The sequence below is a fragment of the Pinus tabuliformis genome, chromosome 6 (assembly GCF_031772625.1).
Source record: "Pinus tabuliformis cultivar Carrire ecotype Pingquan chromosome 6, CPIR1, whole genome shotgun sequence".
In the NCBI taxonomy this organism is placed as follows: domain Eukaryota; kingdom Viridiplantae; phylum Streptophyta; class Pinopsida; order Pinales; family Pinaceae; genus Pinus; species Pinus tabuliformis.
Window position 1 is genome coordinate 1,810,523,432 of NC_142292.1, and position 19,260 is coordinate 1,810,542,691.

The following is a 19,260-nucleotide window of genomic DNA, read 5'->3' on the forward strand; positions in this document are numbered from 1 at the left end:
CTATAAAGTAGAGAGGGTCTATTGGTTTTGATATTCCTTCATCATTAAATACAACCTCGAGACCTATTAAGGATGGACATTCCTTCGTATCACGATTATCAGCACATATGACACAAGTTTCTATGGCTTTTGAATCTAAGGGACACTCTCTTCAAGCATGTTTCTTTTGAAATTTAGGACAGAAGATGGATAATGCATCATTTTTAGAATTTTGCTTGTTTTGTTTTTTAAGGGTCTCTATCTGTTCACTTAAGCTCCCTAAAATATATGTTTTAAGGTATGTAGCAAATTTCCTAACTCTGCTCTGTTGACTGTCCGAGTTGTAGATTTATTAATTCTTGACACAAGAGGGTTTCTAGGACTCCTTCCAACTCGTCCTTTACCCCTTGAGATATGTACACATAAATCACAAATATCTATAAATGGTAGTTGGGAAATATATCCCTTTGCAGTTAGGTTAAGGAGATCAATTCATTCATCTTTAATAGCTCTAAGTAAGAGCGCTTTTAAGGTTTCCTCTTCCAAATTATCCATTTTTTCTCTTTTAACATTGTAAACAAACCTTTCTACTAAATCTTCAAGATTTTCATCTTCTTTTTGTGTCATTTTGAAGACTTCATCTTTAAGGTTACTAGGCATATAATAATCTCTAAATTTTCCTAAGAAGTCTCTTTCATTTGTCCTCATGTTGTTATAGACTATACTCCTAGACTCATGAACCATTTTAATGCTAAGTATTTTAATGTAGCAGGGAACAATTTTAATTTTTGAGCATCATGCAGATAGTCATATGATCTGCATAATACTTCAAATTCGAAGAGAAATGTCTCTAGGTCTTCGTTTCTTTTTCCGTGAAAATTAGGAAGAATTGAGGGTGATATATTTTTCATTGTGAGGGTTGTATCTTCATCGAGAATAGGAAATCCAGAAGGATCTTGGTTTCCTCTGCCTCTACCCCCTAATTTGTTCCTACCTCCACCTGTACATCTACCCCTACCTCCTCCAATTCTATTTTCCTTGCCATGCACATTGTGTACCTCTCCTTCCACTTCTTCAGCCATGACAGATTCCTCGAAACTAATATAGTGTTATTCCAATCTTTTTGGATCCTCTATCAATGGTTGTTCAAAATAAGTTTCTTGTTCCTCTTCTTCACTAGGAACTTCTAATTTTTCTCCCAAAAATTGCTCACCAATGGAGGATAGAAAAATTATTCTTGTACTTGGGGATGTAGGATTTTCTTCAATTACAACTTCAGTAGAGGAAGTGGGTGAAGTTTTGGATTGGATTTTTGATCTTGAGATTTCAAGAAGCCTTTGTCAACCTCTAAATTGAATTCAGGTTTGAGTAGGTGGTGTGGATTCTCGAAATCATGGTGAAGTGAGTGGATTTGTGGGAATTAAACTTCTTCCTCACCCCACAAATCTACATCTAGAGTCTCTATCCCTACACATTTCATGTTTTGGTTTTTTTTCTTAAATTCTATTTATACTTCCCCAGCAACATCACCAAAATGTTTGGCCAATTTAATGTATTTAAATTGTCAATCATAAATTATCAACCAGGGTAGGTACACTAATGAAGTGCAAGTGCACTATATGTGCTAGAAGTTATTTCTTATGTCATTATGTTCTTGTTAGGGTCTAAACTTAAGGTTAGTATGGAAGTGCTGTCTTTAATTGTATTAATGTCTCAATCCATAAATTTATTAGCTAATTTCTTAGGAGTTATTCTCTATTGAATCAGTTTATGGATGATATGAGAGTGATTATATATTTTACCTGTGTTAGACTGTTTTGGATTTTTGTCTTGGATTTTTATGCTGTAGCTCTAATTTAGCAAGTGCAAGAGAAATATATTCTATCAAACTATAAAGGAATATTTTCTGGATTCGATTGTTAAGGAGAATACTCTCATGCTTTTACTTATTCAATTTCATCCAAACAGACATTCTGAACAACAACTACGCTATGAAGTAAACACAGTTGGACTACACTAGATAAAAAGAAAATGAAATAGCCATACTATACCATATCAAAAGCAATTCAAATAGCAAATTAAACTAGGTATAAAGCAAAGGGAAGTGCTCATGCATATAATGATTCACTGGCGAACTCATCGTACTGCATTTCTTCACACAAAAAGGGAGTATTCATGTAATGAAAAAAGTCTAATTGCAATTGGTTAAAGACCTGTTACTGGTCGTAGGATCCCTCCACAAATCAGTCCATAATCTCCAATCAACGTAGTGCATACAAACATAAAACCAATTCTATTACTTTCAAAATGAAATTTAACAAACTATTTCAAAAATTACGCCATCCGGCGTGCACCAAAACACAGTACGACCATGGTTTTTATAATAAGGCTTTGGAATAGCAACATGAGTATTTTAAGCCTAAATATGTTTATTTCAATTAAACTATATCACTAAACATGTGATTTTATATTTTGAAAGCAATCGATATGGTTTCTATGAAACTGTGATTTTGTCCTAGTAACAATCTTGTAGTTGACATTGGGGTTTGACCGTGATATCCTACAATCATCTTAATGAACTGGTTCAAGGGAATAGGACAGAATCCACTATGGGACCATTCCTTATCCATATGTATCTTTCTTAACTGACTTGGAGCTTCTGAACCTTGCAAAGAATGGAAGCAGCTGTAGAAATCTGGATTAGCTGCAGAAAGAGACGAATTCTATAGCCAAATGCATTCTTTAACAAAAAAATAGGGTATATAGACAAACATGAAGAACAAGACATGATATTGATTACCTTTAACAAAAAATTGTGTCTAATGCATTATTTAGGTGATAAGTATAGGAAAAGAGAGGAAATATAGGAAAAAAGGGATGTCAAGGTAAGACAATCTTTGGACTCTACACTCAGTGTGCCTGAGAGCTTGCAATCTAAATTCATCAATAGAATTGTGTTGTTGCAACCTCTCCTACTAAGCTTTAGTAATGTCTTGTTCCAATTACGTTGCCATTCTTAGGGTGTTGTACTTAAATTCAATGGACATGTATGCCTTTTTACCATAAACCAACTCAAGGGGAGTGAACCTAGTGGTCGTTTTCCATGTGGTGTTATAGGCGCAATTGGCTTCCACAAGTTTGGCTATGTGATCATTTTTAGTATTGTTGACAACCTTAGTTAAGATTTTTTCTAAATCTTTATTTGTCACTTCTACTCACCCATTTTCTTGAGGATGATAAGGGGTGTATTTTATGTGTTTTATGTGATGTTGCTCCATGATTCCCTCAATTTGATTTGAACATAATTGAGCCCTTTAATTAGTGAATAGCTCCCTTGGAAATCCAAAATTGTAATTAGAAATGTTACCACCTTTTTCTACGTTGCTACATTTACTACCCTTACTTCAGCCCACCTTGTCAAATAATCAATGCACACAATGATGTATCTCTTTTGTCTAGATGAGGGATCAATTGGCCTAATTAAATCCATGACCAACTTCTCAAATGTCTCAAGATTCACTTGAGGTTGTTGGATAATTTCATCCTTTTGTGTAGGCTTGTCGATCCTTTGGAATTCATCACATGTAGCAATGTATCTTCTAGCATCTTGGTGTAGAGCAGGCCAATAGTAGCCTACTAGGAGAATTTTCAAGGTTGTCCTTTTGACAGAAACATTTCCCCCACAGGGTCCATCATGAAAATATGAGAGGATGTCAAAGGCCGCATATTCCCTTATGCACGTCCTCAAAATCTAATCTAATCCTAATCTGAAAAGATGTCCTTAATCGAAGTGAAGGGGACACGTTTTCTATAATTTTTCTCTTCTCCTTGGAGGAGATATTAGGAGGGAATATCCCCACCACCAAATTATTTTATATATCAGAAAACCATGGACACAACATTGAAATAAAAAATACGTGCTTATCTAGAATTTGATCATCTATCATTTCCTCATTTTTTGCAGGCAATTTCAGTCTAGACAAAAAAACAACAACCACATTTTCCTTTCCTAACTTCTCAATAGTTGTAAAATAAAATTTTTGCAACAATAATAGCTATCTAATGATTCTAGCATTGACATCAGGTTTGTTCATTAAATACTTAATGGTTTCATGATCAATGTGTAAAAAAACTTGGTATGTTGTGATATAATCCCTAAAGTTGTTCAAGGTGTGCACAACATCTAAGAGTTCTTTTTTAGTAACAATGTAGTTGAGTTAATCTTTATATAGGTTCTTCCTGATAAAGTATATGGCATAGGGTAACTTACCATCTACTTGTCCAAAGGTTGCTCCTATATCCATGTCAGTTCAGTCTATGTGAGTGTGGAAGGGAAAGGTGCAATTGGGGACCCTATGAATTGGTGCATTGCTCAATTTCTACTTCATCTCTTCAAATTCTTCTTGAAATTTATCTGGTGAAAAGAAATATGAATATTTATTTAAAAATACAAAAACATGTGAAGCCAACTTACTAAAATCCTTAATAAATCTCCTATAATAACCAACAAGTCCAAGGAAAACCCTAACATCCCTTTGTTTCTGAGGAATGGGGACCCTTTTCATAATGGAAACCTTGTTAGGGTCAACTTGGATCCCTTCCTTGGAGAGAAAGTGACCTAGGACAATCCCTTCATTCATAAAAAAAATCACACTTTTATGGACTTCGTGAGATATTCATTTAAATGCACTTCTTTAAAGTTTACATAGATTGGAGAGATCTTCGTGGAAATATTTCCCATAGGGAGTTAAGTCATCCATAAAAATTTCAACTATGTCATGAACAAGCTCCACAAAAATACTCAACACTTCCCTTTGAAAGGAAGTAGGGGAATTCCATAAGCCAAATGGAAGGAATCTATAGGGAAAGGCCCTCTCATGTACATGTGGATATGGTATTATCCTAATCCTCATGGCTAATATGGATATGATTATACCAACTAAAACCAAACAAGAATGAAAACAAATTTTTCCCCGCAAGACCATTTATAACCTATTCAATGAAAGGCAAGGGAAAATGATCTTTCTTTATAGCCTTATTGTGTTCCCTATAGTCAACACAAATTCTCCACTTCCCATTTTTCATGGGTACTACAAGAGAAGACATCCACTCCCTATCTCAAATAGGATAAATGAATAATGCATCCAATAAATTCTATGGTTATTCCTTCACAATGTATTTAAGGGTAGGGATAATTCTCCTATGAGGTTGGCGCAAACGTTTACATCCCTATTTAATGTAGACGTGATGTGTACAAACTAAGGGGTGTGTCCCTTTCATATCCTTATAGTCCCAAGAAAAAGCATTAAGATGTTGCCTTAACATAGTGAGAAGTTTCTCTTCTTGCTCTGTTGAGGGGGAAGGATTGAGTTTCAGGGTTTTGGATGGATAGATTTCCACAATCTTAGCATGATCTTGATCAGAACCAGAAATGAAAAATTCATCCCATGGGTTGCTCTTATGTTTCCCTAATGATTCATTTACTATCTCATCAATTGGCATGGCAGCAAGAGGTTGGTTTTGCAGAAGGTTATCAATAAGCCCATCCTCATCTAGCTCTATGTTTCCTACAATCATTTCTAATGTAGAGATTGGTAGGGGGATTAATGATAGAAAAATTCGTCATATTCCTCTTCTACCCACAAAGGTAAGTCATGCTCAATAAGGGATTGATAAGGGGGGTATAATATAAGCTTCTTTGTAGGGTTCCTATTTTTAAGGGACATGTTTCCAACCTTGCAATTGATGTAAGCATCAACAATGGCTAAGGAAGGTGTCTCAAAAATGAGAGGATATCCATTAAACTTGGCTTTGGGTTGGAGTAAGAGGAAATATATGGGATACTCCCAGGAATCAATTGATATCATCAAATCCACAATAACACCCTCGGGAGCTACTTTGGATTTGTCTGCAAGCTATAGTAATGTGGTGATCTTAGTCAAGGCTTCTTGGAGGATGAGCTTCAACATTGTTTCCCTATTCATTTCATTGATCGTAGCCCCGAGGTAAATCAACATGTTGGGGACTAAATTATTATTAATGTTTACATCAACTATCAGGCAACTATGATCCAAATACTTTGGGGAGATGACCTTCCCAAGCATTAGATCAGATAATTTCCTAACAACATTTATAGTAGGGGCATCTCTCTTTCTTTTTTGTTCCTCTTGAAACAATATTCCCTAAGAAACTTGTTGTATATGGGAACATATTTTATGGACTAAATAATGGGTATTTTAACACATAAATTCTTCAATTCTCAAACAATTTTTGTTTGGTTGTGTTATATTCTTTCCACGACTAGTCCCCCTAGTTAACCGAGGAGTAAGAGGGGGGGAAGAGCACCCCTTTGTTGCACCGATTGTGTAGCGGGGGGTTGGCAGCCCCCCCTATCCAAAGGGTTTGAGGGGGGTGGGTTGTCACCATGTATAGGGTCCAGGGTAACACCCAGGGGAAAAAAAATTTGGACACTATATTAGGTGGGTGGACCTACCTATGGTTTTGTGTGTGGTTTTCGCACATGGTTTTGGGCGTGAAGGTTTTCGGTCCATGGTAATGGACGCTTCAGCATGTATATATATGTATTGTAACATTGAAAGGAACATAACGAAAATTCAAGCTGGCAGTCATGGTTTTGGAATCCAAGGGAAAAAATTTGTGTATATGTGTTTTATGTGTTATGCGCTCGCATTTTTTATATTCTGTGTTTTAGAATTCGTATGCAGGTAATTTTTGTACGAGGTTAAAACCTACATTTGGTAATAGAGTTGTTTTGGCTTCAAGGGGATGCCTTTATTGCTGAAGGGTTTCACTCAAGCCAATGGTAGACCCTCTTCAGTGGGAGATCTATGGGATCGATTCTAGTGGTGAAAGAAGATGGCCAGTAGTGGAAAGATAGAGATCAAGAAATTTAATGGTCAAAGTTTTGAGTTGTGGAAACTCAATATGGAGGATTTGTTGGTGGATAAAGATCAGTGGATCATGGTAGATCTAGGTGCTAAACCAACGGGAGTGTCTGATGAAGAATGGAAGAAGTTGGATCGGAAGAGAGATCACAATATCATTGTGTGTCTTAGATTCAGTATTGTTGAATGTATCATGGGAAGGTATGGCTCTGGTGAATAAATTGTTCCTACGCAAAAAGTTGTATAACCTGAGGATGAAAGATGGAGACTCGGTGACAAAGCATCTAAACGCATTTAATACTGTGCTAAGTCAATTATTATCTGTTGTTATTAAAATTTCAAATGAAGATAAGTGCATCATTTTGTTGTGTTCTCTACCAGATTCATGGGATAGTCTAGTTATTGCAATAGGTAGCAATGCAACTACCTTGCAGTTTGATGAAATATTCTCATCCTTTCTAATGGAGGAGATGAGATGGAAAAATATGGACAGCCAAAATGGTGATGCCTTGTCTATACAAGGATGGTCCGAGAATAGAAACAAAAATAATTCATTGAGTGGGATATCTAAATCTAGAGGGAGATCTAAATCTCGAGGAAAACGTGTAAAGGTGGTGTGTTAGAAATGCAGAAAGGAAGGGCACTACAAAAGGGATCGTAAATCTAAAGCTCCTGACAAAGGAAAGGGATCTGATGATGCTCCTTCTATAGAGGCGAAAACCACCTTAGATGAAGGTGGGGATGTGTACTTGGCTTCTTTAAGTACACATCTAGATCATAAGGCATGGTTGATTGACTCAGGTGCATTCTTTCACTTCACTCCCCATAGAGAGTGGTTCTCTGAATATGAGAAATACGATGGTGGTGATGTCTTCTTAGGGGATGATAGGAAGGCTATAATTGTTGGTCACAGAAAAGTAAAGTTGAATTTGCAAGTTGGAATGGTTAGAACACTTCCAGTTGTTCTACATATTCCTGCATACACCAGAATTTGATTTCTGGAAGCAAGCTGGATGATGCAGGTGTGAAAACAATGTTTGAGAAGGATACCTATAAGATTGTTTGGGGAGCACTGGTATTGATGTGGGGAGTTTAGATTGGAACTCTGTACAAGCTGCAAGGTAGCACTATTGTTGATGGGTTCAACAGTTCTGTGGTTCCTGAAAGTTGAGCAAAAAATATAGTGGTCTCTAGAGAGAAGACCATGTTGTGGCATCAAAGGCTTCGACGTATTGGAGAGAAGGGCCTTCAAATACTTCATGGTAAAGGTATGATAGAAGGTATGAGTAATAGCTCTTTGGATTTTGATTTCTTTGAAAATTGTGTATATGGGAAGCAGAATCAGGTGAGTTTCCCCTCTGCTAGTAAGAGGGTGAAACATATATTAGAGCTTGTGCACATTGATGTGTTTGGACCGGTGAAGGTTCCATCACTGGGTAAGTCTGTGTACTATGTATCATTTATGGATAACTTATCAAGGAACACATGGATATATTTCCTTAACAAGAAATATGAAGTTTTTGCCATATTTAAAGAATTTAAGGCTTTGGTGAAAAATCAAAGACAGAAGGAGATAAAGGTGTTGAGGACAGATAACGGTGGAGAGTTTTACAATAAGGAATTTGAATAATTCTGTAAGAAGTGTGGTATAGCACGGGAGAAGACTACTCCATACACATCTGAGCAAAATTGAGTTGCAAGAAAAATGAACAAGACCTTGATGGAAAGGGAAAGAATCATTCTCAGTGGTGTCGGGTTACGACAAGAATTCTAGGCAGAGGCGATGGAGATAGCATCTTACCTGCTTAACAGATCACCTTCATCAACGTTGGAGGATAAGACTCCAGAAGAGGTATGGATTGGTAAGAAACCCTCTCTTTCACATCTAAGGGTATTTGGATGTGATGCATATGTACATGTTCAAAAGGAGAAAAGAAAAAAGTTGGATAGTAAATCTAAAAAGTGCATCTTTATTGGGTATAAGGATGGTTTAAAGGGTTATAAGCTTTGGAACCCAGTAACAAGGAAGGTTGTGTACAGCCAAGATGTGGTGTTCAAAGAGGTGAAATATGTTATTAAACATGAAGTCCCATCAAAGGAACCTGAGAAGATAGAGTTTGAGCTAAAGGAGGAAGATATAGACTCTACAACAGAAGAGATATCAGAAGATGAAGAGCCACAAACTCCAGTTGTGAGAAAATCAGTTCGAGAAAGAAGGCAGCTAGAAAGGTATAGTCCATCTTCTTTCTGTTCAAATTTTGCTTTATCTATTACTAATGATGATCTCAGAACTGTGAAGGAAGCAGTAGATTGAGAGGATGGAAAACTCTAGAAAGAGGCCATGGTTGATGAAATGGCACCTTTGCAAAAAAATAAGGCTTGGGATTGTTAACACCCAGGTTGTTCCCTATGACTCCCAAGGGAATACGGCCGGGGTAACCACTAACCAATCTTTGGATCATAGTTTCTAGCCAAACTGTAACCAGAGAGGGCTCTCTCTTTATAATTTGTCTCTGTTTTGATAGTGTTTTTAGGCTAGCTATTATGCTCAGGTTTTTGGTTTATGTTTTGGTTGAAGGACTTCTTTCAGTGCATTAAGATGTAGTTCTCAGAGAGTAGTATATCATTGGGCAATGGAGTCTAGAGCTGTGAAGTGTTTTGAAATGCTGGAGAGATGATGTTCAGACTGCAAGGCCTATTGAGTATCTCGACAAACAAAATTTAAACTTAAGTGGTGATGTATGGCCAGCCAACAGAAAGCAATTAAGAATTCTCTATTAAGCTGGTGATGTGATAGTGAAACATGTTGCACAGGAGCAAACTTGAATTCCTGAAACAAAGGTCACTGTGAAAGATATGTTCTGAAAGTGCAGCAATTAAGAATTACACTTATCAAGATTATAGCTGAAGAAAACATTTATTAACAACATAGATTGAGCTCAGGGTATTGCATGAATAAATCCTGAAGGTTATTCTTTTTCTTTGTTGCCAAATACTTAGAAACTACAAACATGTATGGATTGTAAAAGATCGAAACACATAACAAAGAGAGTTACAGAAACTTATTGTATTGTGGGGTACACAGGAATCCTGCAGTTTTCAACAAACACCAGAACGCATTCAACACTTCAGAACTCCGAGAAATTCCATCACTTTCTTTATTAAACTCTGAAAGGATTACAGCATAAGAACTTCTTCAAGAGAAATCAACAACAACCCCTGCAAGCTTGTGCGAGGGGCAAATATATACAATCAGTCTTACAAAATATCTCAGGCGTTGAGTCATCTGAGAAATAAATATTTCAACAACTTTGTTCAGAACAGCAGATAAGAAGTTATTGATGTCTTTAATACAACATAAATGCATCTTTCTATCTGTTAGAAGATATTTTGGTTTTTGGAAGCCAACGAGTCGGTTGTAGTGATCTGCATTAATGTTGAGAAATGCGCTTCTGGAGCTGCTCTGCTGTAGCTTCTTGGCTTGGACACCTGTAGCTTCTCACCTTGCTTTGTTGGCCGTAAATTCTACTGAGTTGGCTCAGCTTTAATCTTTAATGCATGCTGATTCTTTTAAACTGTCTAGTGTATGACAATTTGCATTTTCCATGAACAAAATTTATTGAATGGCTTCGTGTTTATAAAATCATCTGTATGGCCTTAGTCCACCATTCTAGTGTAGGTAGTTGATGCCTGAGAATTGCATCCATAGTCTCCTCTGCCTCTGTATATTTGTAAAAATTGGGAGGCGCCTCAAACAGGTGTTTAATTTCATTCATTATAAAAAATAGACTTTCTACTCTGTTGTAGAGAGTCTGTCCTGTGGCAGGCCCTGTTTCCTCTGAGGTGTTGGGCTTCTCATTGATCTGACTTGTGGCAAATGCATTAACCCTTTTGGCATACTGCTCATGAGTGAACAGTCTCCCTGCGCTGTTCAGTAAGCTAGGGAGCCCTCTGTTTTCTAATACCTGAAACTTCTCCATAAACCTGTTTACCTCAGTCTGCATGTCCTGGCTTCTTCTCTCTAATGTCTGCACCAAGTTTCTCAGTGTAAGAACCCTCTTGATTAACTGAATGTGCTCAGTTCTGTTTCAAATTCCCATGGCAGCCAACTGAGTACTTGTTCTATTGTTAAGCACATTAATCATCCTGGTGGCCACTTCAGGCATATTGCTTAGAGCAGCTCTTGATCTCTGAATTTCAGTCTGTGCTTTTGGAATGAGCTCTAACTGCTCATGGATTGTTTCAATATATTGCCATTGGTCATTAATAGATTGGCCAATATTAGCCCACAGCACTATTTTAAGCTCAGCCACAACCTTATCTAATCTGAGCTCATTCTCTAGCTCTTTGATCCTGTCTTTGAGGGCTTTTATCTCCCTGCCCTTTTCTGCCACAGACTGCTTGGACTTGTCGTATCTTTCATTGACTTTGGCAAGTTTCTCCCTGGCCTCATTCAATTCTGTCATTTGTGCTTCCAGGGCCTGAATCTCATTCCTTAGCTTTTGCATATCCAAGCTAGGGGCCTGCTCTGTTGTTGGTGGTGCTGAAGTAGATGGTGCTGCTTGTTCAGTCTGTTGAGGAGGAGGAACAGTAGTTGGAGCAGTTTCCTCAAGGTTTATTACTTCAGGAGGAGGCTAGGAGGTCTGACCTTCTTCTCTTTGTTTCAGAGTTGCTTGTAACGCTGCCTGTGCAGCCTCTGATTCTCCTAGCTTTTCTTGTGTCTGGATAATCTGCTTGTAGAGAGACACCAACAAAGATGTGGCATCTTGATCATGCCTTTGTTGAGCTACTTCATCTGTTTGAGGGTGAATTGTGGCTGGGAGTTTGATCTTTCTCCTTAAAGCTGCCATATCTACATCCCTCAATTATAATATTTCTTGTATGCCCTTGATATCTTTGGGATCATGCCCAATCTCAATAATTATATCTTCTAAGGACCTTATTCTGTTGTCCTTTGCTTGTGAGGATGCCCTTTCCAACTCAAGTTGGGAAGCTGTATTATTAAGGCTATTTTCTAGCCTGTAGTTATCCAATGTCTTGTCTGCCAAGGAAGCATAGACCATCTCACCTGTTTGTTTATGCAACTCAATTTTATCCATCGGGTGGATGTCCTTGGCCAGGACCTCAAGATTGGTCCTCAAGTAATCTGAAGGGGACTGTGGCTGCAATCTAGTTGGTATGAGGTGACTCATTATCATCTTGCCCTCCTGGACATCATATGCAGACATTAGTCGCTGCTGGTTGGTGGGAGCCATTTTCAACAAATGGTTATACAGCTGTATCTTTATGGGCTCTTTCCTTTTCTTTATTTCGATGAACTGCTGTTTAATGCTCAGTTCACCCTCTCTCTGCTAGCTAGAGGAGCTGACTTCTCCTCCCACTGTCCTCTCTTGTTCCTGTTGGAAGGAACTTGCAGATGCCTTCAAACTAGGCGGGCCCATACCCAAAGATTGCCCTATAGGCATCTCTTCCTCTGAAAGGGGATTCGTCCTGTGCCTCTCTCACCATGACTTGTTGATGTAGTCAAGGGAGTCTCTCTATCCCTTTTCCTGCTTACATCCTCCTTTTGAGGAGTTTGGAGGACTGAGGTTTCATTAACAGCCTCTTGCCTAGGAGGTACTATGTTTTGAGCCTGCTGCTCAGTGAGAATTGGGGCCTCAACTGCCCCTTCTTGCTGTGTGGGGTGCTCTCTGCCATGCTGCCCTTCTCTTTGCTGTGATTCCTGTTGTTGCTGTTGCTCTCCCTGCTGCTGCACTTCTTCTTGTTGCTCCATCTCTTTTTCTGCTTGCCCTTCAGTTATGGGAGGTGGTTGTTCCTTCTCCACCTGTTTTTCTTTGCCTTTGCTGCCTGTCTGTTGAGTGTCCATGGCAGCTTGCTGATGTGTTGTTGAAGAAGAGGCAGCTGCTCCAAGTTGCCTTTGATATGATAAAGGAAACCTATCCACAAGTTTCCAAGTCAGCTTCTTTTTGAAGATTCCTAGCCTCTCTCTCTAGTATCTGCTCTCTAGAGATTGGCTCTTCTAGAGTGCCCTATTTCCAGCCTAAAGAATTTGCATACTTTTCAATATGAGGCAGCTTAATATGTGAATAGGTACCCAATTTGTGTTTTATCCTCCTCAGGGAAATAAAATGATTACTGTCATAAGGTAACCATTTGAAACTGGTTTGCAGTTTGAGGCTTGCTAGGATCATATCTGCCTCCTTCCATCCCTCCTCTCTTTTGTTGTACAAAAAAGGGCCTAGCTGGCTCCTTACCTTCAATTGTACCTTCTTGTTTTTGCTTTGGAAATGGAAGTAGTCAGCATCCAAACTGCCTGAAATATTCTAAGGAAAAAAGTCTCATGGGGACATACCTTGGAAGCCTGAAAGGGTCCAACTCACAGCCATATACTCTGATTACTGTGTGATTTTGGTAAAAATACCAATCACCAATGCTGTAGGATTTGGAGAGATGGAGAACTCTCTGCATTTCATCGGTCAACCTTGGAGGAGGGACACCATACAGCAAAGTCATAGCTGGGTGAATGAACAGGTCTATAAATTCACAGTATGTGTATGGCGATTGAGAAACATGATGGAAAACTGGAGTCCAGAACACAACTGACCTTGGATTCCCCTGGGCATTAAGTTTCTTGAGGGGAATGGAGAAACTGTCTGGCTGATAAAACAAGAACAGGTGGTAGATGTATGAGGTGTATCTGAACACCCTTTCCCTTGGTAGATTCATTAGCTGTTCATGGATCTTCTCTGCAATATAAGTGGCATAGTCATAGTGTACAGCTGGAGACTTTCCAGGAGAAAACATGGACAGCATTGCCATTATAGTCTCATCAACATCTTCAATTCCTTTAAAGCCCAGGACATAGCTGATCAAATCCACTAGCATTCTGCCCAGGTCATTCAGGTAGTGATATCCAATAGGAGGAGTCCTTATAGTTTCAGAGCTTGGCTGTACAAATAATTGGTTAATTTTGGTAATCTGGGCACTTGACAGATTCCTCCCCTTCTTTATTAAGTCCAACATGGAAAGAGGGGTTAATGGCCTTGCAGTATGGAAATGCAAAATCTCATTTATGGTTTCTGGGGTGATAAAGAACAAAACTGAGCCTGTAAGACTGAGAACAGCTCTCTGGCAAGGATCATAGCATTCCTGGCACTTATGGATCAAGTCTAGAAGGGCATTGACTTGAGGGAGGTTGTAAATGGGCAAATTTGAGTCCCAAATCCCTAAAATGTCAGCTCCATTAAGGTGTTGAGCTTTCAATTCATTTAGCATGTGGATATTGAACTTAGAACCCATTGGAAACCAATCTAACATCTGATAGTCTACATCTCCCAGGGCTTTCCATGCTATCTCCCTATGAGGGGCATTCAGAGGCTGGACATTCAGGGCTATTGGTGTCTCCATGGCTACTGAAGCTTTTGAACTGTAGGTGAACTGGTTTCAATCGAGCAGAACAACAGAGAGGAATATTTTCTTGCAATGGAAGTGAATTGTAAGAAACAGAAGGCAAATTGAATAAACAACAGTTGAAATACTGTCTAAAGGATTGATAAAACAGTAGCAGGACTGACCAGGAGTATTTTCTGTGGTGAATCTGGTCAATTGAAATCTCTAGTTCACGACTACGCGAACTAGCTGTGAATTCAGCTTAATTTGTCAAATGCGGCTCTGCAGGAGGTTTATGGCTTCACTGGTTGAAAATGGGTGCAAGTCACCGTGTATTTGATGGTGAAAACAGTGTTTTACAGTCTCTTAATAGTTTGCTTGAGGAAATATGGATAAAACCAGGCTCATGGAATGATTTTGAGGAATACCTGGTAATTTCGCCGGTAAGAGTTGCAAATGCAGGTGCAATGGAGGCGCCGGCGGTCTTGGAATCAGCTTTAGCAGGTTGGCGCTGGTTTGAACGTGAGCAGCATGCAGAAATAGCTAGAGTTTCTTTTGCCAAAAGTGGAAAAAACATGACATTTTGGCCTAAATATGGATTTTTGGCAATATTGGCGCGTTTTTGGGATGACGTCAGCATGACGTCATCGGGTGGGGTCGAAGTCGGATGACGTCAGCATGACGTCACCGGGTGATGTGGCAGGCTGCGATTGGTCCACGGGGATAGTGAGGTGGCGGCCATATCAGCGTGGGGGCGGACGAAGGAGTTGATGCGACGGCGAGGTGGCAGTGACGTGGCTCTGACGTGGGGATGACGCAAGCCCGGCAAAACAGGTGGTAAGCGGAACAGCGGTAATGGTTTTCTCGGACCGCTTACAATACGAAGACGGTTTTGTCAGAGGCCGACCCGAGAAGCTGTGAGGGCGACGCGTGGCAGAGGCCTGACGTCACCCTCTGACAGTTTCTCGGGTGCTAAACGTCGGACCTCGGGCCCAACCCAATATTCATAATAGCCGTCCGATCAAAAGTGCCCGATCGGACGGTTGACGGGTTGATGATTTGATCGGATGATACGGACACGGGGGAAGGATTAAAATAACATATTTTTTGGAGCTTGTGCCCGGCGAAAAAACTTAGGGATATAGTGTTTTGTAATGTTTTTCAATGTATTTTTTCGGAATGAAATAATGCGGGCGGAGACTTTGGATAAATGGCAAAAAGTGGGTTTTTGTGTTATTTCATAATACAAAGCGGGTTATGGGTAAAGGGTTTTTTCCAAGGTTTTCTTAGCAAATGAAGGTTTTAATGGGCCAAATGGATTCAGAAGAGAGGAGGGGGGTTAGACTTAGGTTTATCAAAGTGACCAGATGTCATTTTGATCCCTGACAGAGAACATATGGCTATAATGCCAAGGGGAGGGATATTTATACAATGTTTGGGGTTTATACACCATGGTGTTATAATACTAGGGACAGGGTAATATAGGGGAACTATATAATAGAGTTAGGGTTAATATGGATGAAAGGAGTGGATGAGGGGAGATACCACTAAGTTTGTTTGAAAATAACTTAGCTTAGGGAGTAGATCAAAATGAAAAGAGTTTTAGACAAGAAATGTGGCTTTTAAGGGACTAAAAACCACCATAAAACCATCGATTCTTCCATGAATCACAACTGATGAGGGGATATTAGTAATGAATGGAAAGGGGATAAGTGGGAAGTTAGACATGCTTCTTTACTTTGCTGCAACCTGATAGAGAAGAAGGACCTTTCAATCCATTGATTCTGCTTTTGTGAAATAGTTTAGCATACCTTCAATTATAAGGAATGATACTTCTGCAACCCCATCTGCCTACCCATTTACTTGCCTAGCATTTTTTATTTCTTCTTGGAGGGTGCACTTAGGCTTGCAGACCCTTACCTGCCTTTTCTTTTCTTTGGCTTTTTTCTTTTGATGGTCTATCTACTTCTACCCTTATTTCTTCCAAGGTCCCAGATTAAGCTGTTGGGAGCCTTTCTTCTCTACCTAAACTACTTGTCTGCCAAGATTAAACAGTTTGGACAGACTTCTTTCTCTATTCTACAACTGAAAATTTAAAACATGGCATGATCCAGATTAGGCTGTTGGACCATCCATCAAAAATTGAGTCCACATCAAGCTATAAGCACAGATGGTATTCTCTTGGAAATATGTGATCTTTGCATCATCAAAGCAGAGCATATTTGGACCTTTTCATTGCCAATCATGAAATATGAAACCTATTGGTATAGGTAGCTAACAGTGGCTCCACATGGGGATGGTTTTTCTTTTGAAAGACCAAGAACAGCAGGTCAGATTGCCTTGGCCCTTGACTGCTTTTATCAAAATTTTGAAGTTTGCTGCTTTGAAATGCCAAAATTGTGTACTTCCCTTCTTGGTAGACCTCTTGATCCTATTTACCTTTTGCTGGTAGTTGAGAAAACTTTGAGAAATTGCATTTTTACATCTTAACAGAAAATAATATATACATCTGGATATGTACAAGGGAAAACTCAGGCTGCACTTATGGGTGGTAGTCAAAATAGTGTTTCAGCATCCTGCCATTCACAGGACCTTCATCCAAATCAGTTTCATTAAGACTTTTAAGGAAATAAGTGTTGTTTCCTTGTACTGCTTGGACAGCAAATGGTCCTCTCCAGAGGAAATCAAATTTTCCATGTTTTCCCTTATCCTCTCTTCTTGAATCCCACTTGAGGACTTTGTCACCAATGTTGAAATCTTCTGCCTTAGTTCTTCTGTCAAAGGCCTTCTTTAATTTTTCTTGTAGAACTTGAACTCTGCTGAAAACTTGGTCTCTAGTTTGCTGTAAACATATGATTTGATTGATTCTTCTTTGCATATCATTTGGTTCAGCTTGGCTTTCTTGAAGAAGTTTCATAACAGGTACCCCTAGTGATGAAGGAAACTTGGCTTCTAATCCATAAACCAACTCATATGGGCTGGTCCCAATTGATCTTTTGGTTGTTCTATCTGCCCATAGAGCATTCACAAGCTTCTTATGCCAATTCTTTTTGTTCTCTTCTAGCACTTTCTTTATAATGTTTACTAGGCTTTTGTTTGATGACTCAGCAAGGCCATTACCTTGGGGATAGTATGCAGTAGAATGGCCTAAGGTAATGTGAAATTTGTGGCAGAAATTCACCATTTTCTTGGATCTGAAAGCAGCAGCATTGTCTGTTATTATTTTGTCAGGGCAGCCAAATCTAGCCAATATGTTGTTCTCCAAGAACTGAATGATAGTGGAATCATTTGCTTGTCTGCATGGAACAGCTTCAATCCACTTGGTGAAGTAGTCTGTGGCTGTTAAGATCCATCTATGTTGGCCTGAAGATGAGGGATGAATTTCCCCAATGAAATCCAAGCCCCATTGTTGAAAAGGTCTCTCTGTTGCAATAGGCCTCAAGGGAAGTGGCAGCAACTGTCTCTTTCCCTCAAACACTTGACATTTATGACATGAGGTGGTGAATTTCTTGACATCAGAAAACATGGTGGGCCAGTAGTAACCAGCCCTTAGTATTTTATCCACAGTGGACTTCCAGTACAAGTGTCCACCACAGTCACCTGCATGAAATTCTTTTATGATATTGTCAGTTTCATTCTCAATTAGGCAGTTTAGCAATATCCCTTCATGGTTTTTCCAAAATAAATTCCCATCCATAACACAGAATTTAGAAGCTTTCATTTTTAAGAACCTACATTTAGTTCTGGACAATCCTGGGGGAGCACACAGGTTTTGCAATACATAACATATATCAGAGTACCAAGGGGATTGTTCAAAGGCTACATTGATCTTTGGAGTCGCCAGCTCCGGTTCACTGTCCAGCTGGTTGATGTCTAAGGCTTGGAAATTTGCTTCTGTCATTAGTTTGGCCAAACCTTGCCCTTTTATTAGTTTTGTAGGTTTTATCTCAATATCAAATTCCAAAATGTTGGCAATCCACTTTCCTCTTCTGCCCTCTAAATTTTCTTGGGTGAGAATGTCTTTGACAATAGGACTTGGTACGTAAGCTATAACATGTGAATAGAGGATATAAATCCTAAAGTCTTTAATGGCTTTGACCAAAGCATAAGCTTGCTTTTCCATGATTTGATATTTTAAAGGTGCATCTCTAAGAGCTCTGCTAAAGAAAGCAATTGGCTTCTCATTTCCTTGGTCATCTTTCTGTAACAAAACAGCAGCAATAGTATGCTGGGAGGCAAAAGAGAAAATGATAAATTCTCTGTCAAATTGAGGATTGGTCAAGACTGGGGTTTGGGTAAGGGCCAGCTTTATACCTTCAAAGGCTTGATTGGCTTCAACAGTCCATTTTACTTTTGAATCCTTCTTTAGCATGTTATTTAGAAATCTGATCAACTCTGCTAAGTTGGGGATAAACCTTCTCAAGAAATTGATTTTTCCCAAGAATCCTTGCAACTCTTTGATATTTCTTGGGTGGGGCATTTGTAAGATAGCCTGTATCCTATCTGGGTCAATTCTAATGCCATCTTTAGAAATGATGTGGCCCAATAGTTTACCTTCCTCTAAACCAAACAGGGATTTCTTGGGATTCAAGGAAATTCCATATTTCCTACATGTTAAGAAAATCTGCCTTAAGTGTTTTAAATGTTCTTGATCTGATTTTGAGAAAGGTGTAAGGTCATCTAAGTAAATGACAAGGAAGTCATGAATCTCTTTGGCAAAAGCAATATCCATTGCTCTTTGAAAAGTTGCCCCTGCATTTTTCAATCCAAAAGGCATTTTTACATATTTGAAAGTTCCCCATGGGGTTGTGAATGCAGTTTTGTCTTGATCATCAGGGTGTACTAAGATTTGATTAAATCCTGAGAATCCATCAAGTAATGAGATCCTTGAGGCCCCTACCACTCTTTGGAGAATGTGATCCATCTTGGGTAAGGGATAGTTGTCTTTGAGGGATACTTGGTTCAGATTTCTTAGGTCCACACACAG